Raw genomic sequence first — 9,656 nt, 5'->3', positions numbered from 1 at the left:
AGGCCTTTAAAACGTATTTGCAGAGACTGTACAGTTTCTTAAAGGAACTTGGAATACTCTGTGGTTTGGGGGGGTTTGTTCTTATATTTCCCATTTGGGGATGTGCGTGCATTTTCATTTGTTTTAATTTGGCCTGAGTGAAATGCATCAACCAGTAGTTTGTTTTATTATCATCTTTGAAAGATCTATTCGTAAAGGAAAAACATTCCCTGATTCCCCCAATGGGAAAGAGTTACAAATGCTTCTCTCGCCCAGTAGTTTCATTAGAGAGGTTTTGCTGCCTTTTTTTTTTAATTGGCATGCAAACGAAGGCCAAATTTTTGTCCCCAGCACAAGGCCAGTGTGTAGTGTGCTGAGGCAAGGGTGTGTGCTCAGTTGGATGCTGAATTCAGACATGGAGTAGCTGTGCAGTGCAGGAGGTCATGCTCAGTGGGCTGGGTTCAGTGGAGCTACTAGTCATGTCTGAAATTATTTGCCCTTTCCCTGTTTGCACCATCAAGCAACTTTGTAGAGCACCATTCCAGAATATTAACCGTGGAGTCCAGCCTTCCGTGGTCTGCCTTTTCTGCCTGATAGGACAGTAATGGTTTGCAAGGAAGGAGGGCTGGAGTGGGACTCACCCCTTGGTGGTAACTATGCAATATGATAATTCTGCAATGTGAATAAATGTTATGTGTAAGAATGGCTGTCATTAAAACACTTGAGGGTTTTTTTTTTAGTTGAGAAGCTAATATAGTCCCACTTACTAAATGCAAACCTTTGGTTTGAAATGTGGCCAAAATTAATTCATAAATGTGTTAATCCTTTAAAATTCAGCACTGGTCTGAAGGATATGCAATGTGTGTGCTGGGAAAGAGCTCTGGGCTTTTGAACTAATGATACAGAAACAGATCCTGTCAGAGCTTTTTTTTTTTTTCTTTTTTTTTCCAGTGAGAACAGGTAAGATAAGGGCAAACACTGAAACTTCCTGCTTTTCTGAATTACTGCTGTAATTACATGTTTTGACATCTTAAAACTATGAGGTACTCAAACCTCCCAAATTTCCTCATATTATATGTGCGCTATATTAGCATGAGGAGAGGGAGCAACTATGTTATAGAACAAAAGCAACAGAGCTTTACTGAACGTGAAGTATGGAACAAGGTTTTAAAGGGAACCAAGGATTTTGTTAGGGCTCAGAAGAATAAGGACCACTGAACATGTACGAAGAATTCAGGCTTTATTTAAGCAGTTTCTCTCTTCGTGTGCGTCTTACACAACGTTAAAAAAAAAAAAAAGTAACTTTAAACTCACCTTGTCGAAGAAGATGGCCAGGCAGACTGCCAGGAGGCAGGTGTAGTCTCTAAAACCTCTTTGAATTTGCTTTTTACAGGCTGTATTTCAGGGTGGACCCGCCCCCTTCGCCTTTTGGCATTTCGTACTCCTTTACAGCAGCTCTCACCCTTCGATGCCAACGTTGTGCGTTGGATCACTGAATTTAAAACTTGTGCTGGTGAAGAAGAACCGGTGGAGAGCCCGGCGAGGCGGGGATGGGGCTCCCAGCCGGGGCAGGGAAGCGGTGCCCTGGCAGCAGAGGGAGGGCAGGAAAGCCGGGTGCTTGCTCCCTGCGTGAAAACAGTAGCTGATTTTTTTTTTTTTTTTTTTCCCCCCTTTTCCTCCCTTCTTCCCGGGGCTGTAATCCGACTGCTCTCTTTGGCTCGGCTCCAGAGGCAAGTCCGAGTGGTTAATCTCTCTTCCCCCCTTTCCCAGCCTCCGGGGGAGGAGGAGGAGGAGGAGGAGGAGGAGAAGGGGAGCGGAGCGGAGCGGAGTCAGCTGCAGCCCGGGGCCGGGCCGGGCCTCCCTGGGGAGGGGCTGAGGCAGCGGCTCGGCTGCGGGAGCTGCATGGAGGAGGGGAGTTTCACAGACTCCCCTGCCCGGACGGGAGGAGGAGGAGGAGGAGGAAGTTTGGAGATTAAGCCGCAGCCCGAGCGCACGGAGGGAGCCGGGGCGCGGCCACGGGCGCTGCGAGGGGGGGGACACCCGGCGCCGCCGCTGAATGAGTTACGGGGGCGGCGCGGGGAGGGGAATTACCTCCCGGCCCGCAGCCCTGCGCCTGGATTTTAACCGGCGTGCGGGGGCGGAGGACGGCGAGAGGCTGCCGGTGAGCGCGGGGGGCTTTGTTCGTGCGGGGCGCGCCGGGGAGGGGGCGGCGGCCGCTCCCGGGGCTCGGGGAGGGGGTGGTCGGTGGGGCACCCGCTGCCCTGCAACCCCCTGAAACCACCGCGGCGGGGCGGCCCCGGCTCCCCGGGGGTCTGCCGGGGAGCGGGCGTTTGGGGTCCGCAGCCTGTGTGCGAGCCCCCCCCCGTGTGTCGTCCCCCCCCCCCGTGTGTCGTCCCCCCCCCCGTCTCTGGTAGCAGGCGCCGTGCGCCGGGCTTTTCAGCGGGGCTCCGGCAGCTGTTGGCTTTGCCCACCGAAGCGCTTTGTGTTCGGGCCGCTCCGCCGGAGCAAAGGGGCAGGCTGTGCGCGGCCGGGGGGCTGCGCCGGGCTGGCTGCACGCAGGGCTTAGCCGAGGTCGGAGGGTTTTCGTCGAGTCTTTCGAGGGAGGGAGGAGATGTCTCTTTCCACGTCTGCACGGCGTTTCGGGCTTGGTGCGGATGCCGTGTCTCTGGAAAACTCCGTTGCAACCCCCCCCCCCCTCAATTTTTGGTGTTTCGAAGTAACGTTAATTGGATTGTGAGAAGTGTGGCCTAAAGGGGGTTATGATCGATTTTCTCGTGAAGGAGCAGGAACGCGTAGCGTGGGGAGGGAAGAAGAGGGAGCGGCAGTCGGGGCAGACCCTGGGGGACCCTGCCCGCGTTAGCCCATCTCCTGCCCTCGCCTCTGCCCCGCGTTGCGTGTCGCGGTCCTCGTCCCTCTCGTTGAAGGAGCGGCCCCCCGGAGCTCGTCCTCCGGGCAGCGCTGACGGACCTGAGGCGCTCGGTGCCTTCTTTCTTCACGAGCCGCGGTGCTCCAAGTATGAGGGAAAAGGACCTGAAACAAACTTAGCTGTACATTCAGCTGGCTTCCACTACGGTCTCTCTTCAGTTGGCTTTCTTCCCCCTTTAATTATTAATTGGCAGGTTTAGAAACAGCTGTGGCCTCACTTTTTTCTTTTAATGTTTGCTGGTACTTCAGCAATTTAATAATGCTGCCTAGAGAACCTGATGACTTATAGGTGTTTTGAAAGCTGTGTAATAAGATCCTACTAATAGTCGTCTTTTGCTACTGTTTCATTCTTGGAAGGAACAATCTTTGCTGCTGGAGAGCCGCGGTTCAAATTTCCACAAGCGTTTGCTGCCCGTGCCTCTAGCTAAATTTATAAAGGAATCCTGTTAGCTTGTACAAAGCTAAATCTGGCTGTAGCAACTTCTGGCTGTGCAATTCACTGTGGTTGGCAAGGCACAATATATAGCTTCCTTGAGATTTATTTTTAATTTTTTTTTTTTTTTGGGTGTGTGTGGCACGTAGTTGTCATAATTTTGGGAACTCTTTACCGATGTGTGTGTGGGTGCTTTGAGATGAAAACATAAGAGTTATGCTAAGGTTAGAAAATGTATTAATAGGGTGCTTGTCTTGCAAATATGAGACGGCAGTTTGAGATCAGCCTCTTAATGAATATTGGTATTGTTCTTGGGTCAGTGCAGATGCTTAGCTATTAAACTTTGACTCTCTACTTCTCCTCTGTGTTCTCAGTTGGCAAACTAGAAACGATGCGGAGCACTCCGATAAAAGGTTCAGTTTTAAATGTGTTCATTTATGGGAATGCTGGCTTTTTCTCACAGACCTAGAGAGCCCTAGGTAAACAACGTCGACCTGTGGCCGTATGACTGAGGGCATCCCTGCAAAGACATGTTATGATTCCAATGCTAGGTGTTAATGTGTCATTTTTCTTGTTGTTTTCCTTATGATTTTCAAAAAAAAGAAAAAGAAAAAACCAAGTGTGTAGTCAAATTGGTTTGTCATTTGTAGTCTTACTTGATAACATCTTGCAAAGGCAGTATTGACTTGATTTTAAGTGAGGGTACATGTTAAGAATGCGCAGCTTTGGAAATCTTCAAGTACTGAACTTAGTTTGTTGGCAGCTCGCATCATTTCAGGACATCAGCCAATGTGTTCCACTTCTTCCTCAGGCAGGATGTGAGAATACAAGTTAACGGTCCAAAGGCATAGTTTGGGCCAAAGTGGTTGATAGCGAGGCCTTGGTATAAACTGTGCCCAGCAAAAAAGGTTTGATGTGAACCGACTGAGCCTTCCTGTGTGGTGTGGGGTTTTTGTGGGGTGCCTTTTTTTTTTTTCTTTTTTGTAAATGGGGTTGTGTGTTTTTGTTGGTATTTTTTTAAATTATTTTATTTTAAACCTTTGTTGTGACCTAAAAGGTTAAAGCTAGAAGGGAAGTGAAAATATCTGCTTACTTGTTTAATAAGCAATTTAGGCAAGCTATGAGTTTGTGGTACTTTTTGCTACTGTTATCTGCATAAGTTGGTGTGGTTGAACCTTTCACTGATGCAGTTTTTCATGTGGCACTGGTATTTTTTTGCTAAGTCATTTGGAGCAGTGTGCATCTTTGAAAGCTTCTTCATGTGCATTTATTTGGATTGCCGTATACCTGTTGTCCTCTGCCTTTCCTATGCTTGTGATTTCTTGGCTCCGATTCTGGAAAGGCTTTTTGAGCCCTGCTAACTAGATAGGATTATAGCAACTGATGAAGGCATGTACTTGAAGTAGTGCTTTATTATCTTTGAATGCAAACTCTCCAGTGCAAAGCTGATCTGTTTTCTGTAACCATAGAACACTAACAGAACTGCAATAGTCATAGCGGCTTCTGTCATTTTGCCTTACTGAAAAGATTATTGGTAACAGGGATAGCTGAAGCTCTGTGATATCATTGCCCATACAACTTGTGGGCTCTGGTGGGTACTTTTGCGATCAACCCAAAGACAGGGCTAACAAGAACACAGCTGCAAAATCTGCTGTTTGTAATTTTGAAAAATACTTCCACAGCTTAGCCTTAGATACCGCTATAAAAAAAAAAAAAATTTTTTTTTAGAGGTATCATCTCTAAAATTTAAGTGTGTTGTTTGTATTTAAAAAAGACCAGCCCCAAACCAAAACAATTCCTAGGGAAGGATACTGCAAAATATGTGAATTCAGAATAGACAGGTTTTTTTTATTTTATCTCTTAATTTTTTTTTTTGAAGAAGTCCCAAATAATGATCTTTTAACAGATATGTAGCACACTTATTAAAGTACGCCAAAGACTCATTCAAGTGTTGGTGTTCATTTATTTATTTGTTTGTTTCCCTTATGCTCAGTTGCCACTCCAGCAATTGCTGGGCACCACTAAGTCTCTCCTCAGCCAAGCCAGAGCTGCAGTTCTTGGCCTTTGGAGCATGGGGTCATGATGAGGAGAGGTACCATGTTGCTGTGTGACAGCTGGAGATGATGCTCAGCACGGCCCCATCATGTACCCCAAGTCCATAGGGTCAGATGCGCTGGGTCAGGAAATAATTGGAACATCCAATCTGATGATGAAGGGAGCCATTTGCAGGACTCTGATTAGAAGTGTTTCTCAGATCAGACATCTATAAAGCTGTGACAGTTGTAAGTTAGTACAAAGGAATTAATCTGATGTGCATTCCCTTTTATATTCAGTCATGTGTTGAGAAGGATGATTGCTGTGTTAAAGAAACACGTTTTATTGACACGTTAAATTAGTTATGGCTTTAAGTTACTTTGCCATAAATTTCTCAGAGGCCAAGTGTAGTGCACAGATATTTAGCTAGAATGTACAACAGAAAATAGAATAATGGCATATGAAAAAATGCAAGTTAGTAGTATAATGTCTACTGAAGACATCTGGAGTAGTTGTGATTATATATGGTGGTCCTCTTACAATGAGCTGGAATTTTTACTCGTGGGGACAATGAAGATGTCGTACCACTACTTTAAACAGCATTTTGCTTTTGGGGGATGGGGGATAATTATTGCAGCCCTCAGCAAAGTCTGGAGTGGCAGAAGGACTTGCAGAGGTGTTGCTGAATGGTTAGTTTTAAGAACCTGCATTACTGTGGTTACACAGAAAGAGTTTTGTAGGACTGGCAATGAACAAAAAAAGTGGAAGAAAGCGTTATTCTTGTAAACTGAGAATACAGAGGACGTGGAACCTATAGTTTTTTCTTTTAAAGACACTTTTCAAAGCATTTCTAATAGTTGCTCATTTAATATTTTATTAAGCCTCTCATTCTGGGAGACTAACCAAAACCACCTAAAGAGTTGTGCTGCATCATCAGTCTCAAACAGCGTCCTCCCGACTCCAGTCATGGCTCAGACTTCCCGAACTTGTGTGTTTGGTTTATTAACCATTAATCTTGTGATATTTTTCAGTTCCTTTTGGTTTTTAACCCTATTGAAGTCATATTTTCCAGTTCTTTTGTTGTAACTGTAATGCACAGAAACTTCCTTTTGAAAGAAGAGCTGAGATTCCCATGAGATGTCATAGCTCCAGGACTTGGGGCTTTAGAGAAACATCACACATCAGGGTGAGCGGGTGGAACCACAAAACCGAGGGGGGAACAGGAGCAGAGTGAGTGAAGAGGTAAAGGCAGTCTTCAGTACATCACCGGTGCAGTGACGACAGTTATGCTTGGAAGTACGGGAGCCTTTTATATATGTGGTTAAGTTTACAAGAAATGAATGTGAACTGTTTAGATAATAACTTAAAGTATCAGCAAAGCCCGTTTATGTTAATTCAATTTCCAAAGGAGTGTGTGTGTGACAAACTATCTCATAGTGTTAAAAGTTTCTCAGGTTACTTTAAGGTTATAAATAATTTTTTTGGTTGTGGTTGTTGTATCATAGGTCTGTCTCGTCTGATTCACCAAAATTTGAGTTTATGTGAACTTGGGCCAAAATAGGTTTAATGGCAAACTTGATTACAAGTGCAGGAAAAGAAAGGGGCCTAGTCAGGGTGGACTGGGGAAGGAAATGGAGGGAAAAGCTACTGATACTTATTGAGGAGGCCTGAAAGAAGCAGCTGTCCAAGCAAAGTTTACAAGCTGCTTAAAACCCCTGTCAGCTGCTGACTGGGGCACCTTCTGAAGGACCTGAATATGGGGGTGGTCACTGCCTATGTTCTCACTAATCATGATGCAGAGCATTGCTGTGAAAATACAATGCAAGGTGTCGGTTTAAAAATGTATCTAGAAAAGAGACTTGATGAATTTGACTTGTTTTCTTTCTTCCTTCCTTGGCATGAGCTCCCCTAGTCCCTCTTCCTAGTCCTCTGTGGGACTGTGGATGGTTATGGTAGTAGGAGTTGCATGTGTGTTTTATAAGTGTAGTGAACAGGTATAGCTTGGGCTGGCAGCTGTTTCCCATGCAAACTTGTGACTGAAGCAGTGCTAATTATCTTTGAATCCTGTAAGTCTTGCTTGCCTGCTCTGTCATTGAGTTTCAGACAGCAAGTGGTGCCAAGCCTCTTCCCGTAAGCATGCGTTCTGTAGAAACTTGCATGTGAGCCCTGCCCAGGTGTTTTAAAACCAAACTTAATGAATGTTAATACTGAAATATTTGAACGTTCATATCCATTCAGACATTTCAGGATCATCCCCCAGGCGTTAGTATCGCGCAGCTAATGATTTCTGCTGATAGGATGCTTGTGTCCTCTCGCTGGAAGTACTGAGCAGAGGTAAAAAGGGTACCACTGGAACGGTGATCGAATCACCTGCTCAGTTGCTTACTCAGAGCTGTTGTAGATAAAAACCTTGATACCTAGCTCAGGAAAGAGAAGGCTATTTGGATTGCCCTAAGGAGCACTGTCAGGGACGGTTTAAGAGCCAGCTTCCTTTCATGGTCACGGCTGACATCTTTCGGCATTGTCATCTGGGTGTGGGCTTCAAGGTCAGCTTCTGCCTTTAATCAGCCACATGAGTAGTCTCTATCTCCTAGATTTAGTGCGTGGGCCCTAGTGCTTGTACTTTCTCCCATGCTTCCGCTTGTATTAGGTGGAGTTATCTGTAAACACAGGCAAGTTTTCCTCGCTAACCTCCTGTAAACTCTTCTTTGTTTAAGTATTTACCAATGTTTACCCCTCTGCATGTCCCCTAAGATTAGATACAGTGTCTGCTGCAGCTTTGTTGTGATTTCTGCATACCAGTATCAACTTGCTGTTCTTGCTGTTTTTCTTTTTTCCTTTTTTTTTTTTTTTTGTATTTGTGTTGCTTGTCCCAGTGAGTCCAGGTTCATAGCTGAAGTCCCAATGCATTTTAGAAATACAGTGGCAGAACCATTTGCTTTCTGTGGCAGCCACTGATCTGTGGTATTTCAATCTAAAGTAACGTCATGCTTTGTGTCCTTGATACCTGATATGAAGGAAAAATTATAGTTCCTTCTTTGTAAAGAATTTTGAAAATAGATGGGTGAAATTAAGAACCACTTATTATGCAAGTCTGTAATCTTCTTTATCACTCAGTATGCACAAAGCTTTCCACTTGCTGTTTAAACTGCAACCAAGTTAATATCAGCAGAAACATCATTTTAGCTTGCAAGCAGGTTTGGTGCTGCCGAGATTAGCATGCTTCACACTCAAGTGTTTGTGAAGCTTTGTCATTGTTTACTTTCCAATTCCTTCTTATTATCCTGATAACATACCTTGTGTGGTTGCTCGGAGAGCTGTCATACCTTAGCGTCTGAGTGATGTCATCATAGACTGCAGCCCGTTGCAGAAACACTGATTTCTCTGAAGAATCAGCAGTCTTAGCCTATTTGAATGGTAGACAAAGATGTATTTAGCAATGAATCCTTATTGAATTTGGAGAGGCAGCTTGCCTTCCCTCATACACTACTAGCATACAAAGTTTGTAATCTCTCCTTTCTGTCAGTCTTCTCTGATAATTGTCAGTCTCTGTCATGTTAGATGAGTCTGAAGTCATAAATGTCTGATTTGATCTATCTTGGTCATTTTGTGCTCCTGCTGCCTTGAGGAGGTTGCTGTCTCTGCCCTGCAGGCCCACTTGCCACACTCCTTGCTGAATGTAGCCTTTTACAATCCTTGCCTTATTGGGTTGGTTATGCTGTGAAGTCTCTTCTGTCTTTTGGTAGGAGGGTGTCATCTCCAGCATCTCCTTCTCCTGAGCTTGAACTCATTTGATCTTCTGAACTTTTCCCAGGTTTCCAGGGGAAAGCCATTAACTTACATCCTGAACATCCACCTGCAGCACCGAGTATCAGGCACAGTCTAGGCTTTTTGGTAATATACTATACAATTTTGTGATCTGTTATTAAGTGAAAGATAGTAAGTAATTCCTGAGGGTATCAATAACCATATAATCTCCAAGGTTTCTTTCTGATTTATAGGGCAGTATCATGGCATGCTTCTGTTCCTCCATTGCTTTAGATGACAGTGTTCCTAAGCTGGTATCAGAGATGTCTGTATGCTGAGAGAGTCAGTGCTAGGCAAGTTTTTCAGCTGAAAAGGACCAGGCTTTCTGCAGACCTTACCTTCAGGAGTCACCTTCCTCTTTCATAAAGTCTGCCAGCAGGGAAATGCAGAACAGAGCATCAAGAAAACCCCATCTTTCTTTTTGCGTGAAGGACAGAGTGGTTTACCAAGGCGTGAGCCATGCTGAGCAGAGTTTAGA

General features: G+C 45.0%; 1 protein-coding gene across 1 annotated transcript in view; it reads left to right on the top strand.

Annotated features, from left to right (window-relative positions):
• Nucleotides 1-1,482: 1,482 nt before the first annotated feature.
• The window catches only part of PLEKHG1 (pleckstrin homology and RhoGEF domain containing G1), a 139,239-nt gene continuing 131,065 nt past the window's right edge, over nt 1,483-9,656 (top strand). The window contains exon 1 of the mRNA XM_075035988.1: nt 1,483-2,140. The gene's annotated coding sequence lies outside the window, so the exon portion shown is untranslated. The remainder of the gene's footprint in view (nt 2,141-9,656) is intronic.

This window comes from Buteo buteo, chromosome 9, assembly GCF_964188355.1.
Source record: "Buteo buteo chromosome 9, bButBut1.hap1.1, whole genome shotgun sequence".
NCBI classification, from domain to species: domain Eukaryota; kingdom Metazoa; phylum Chordata; class Aves; order Accipitriformes; family Accipitridae; genus Buteo; species Buteo buteo.
Note: the sequence above shows the minus strand (reverse complement) of the source record. Positions and strands in the feature narration are given on the sequence as shown.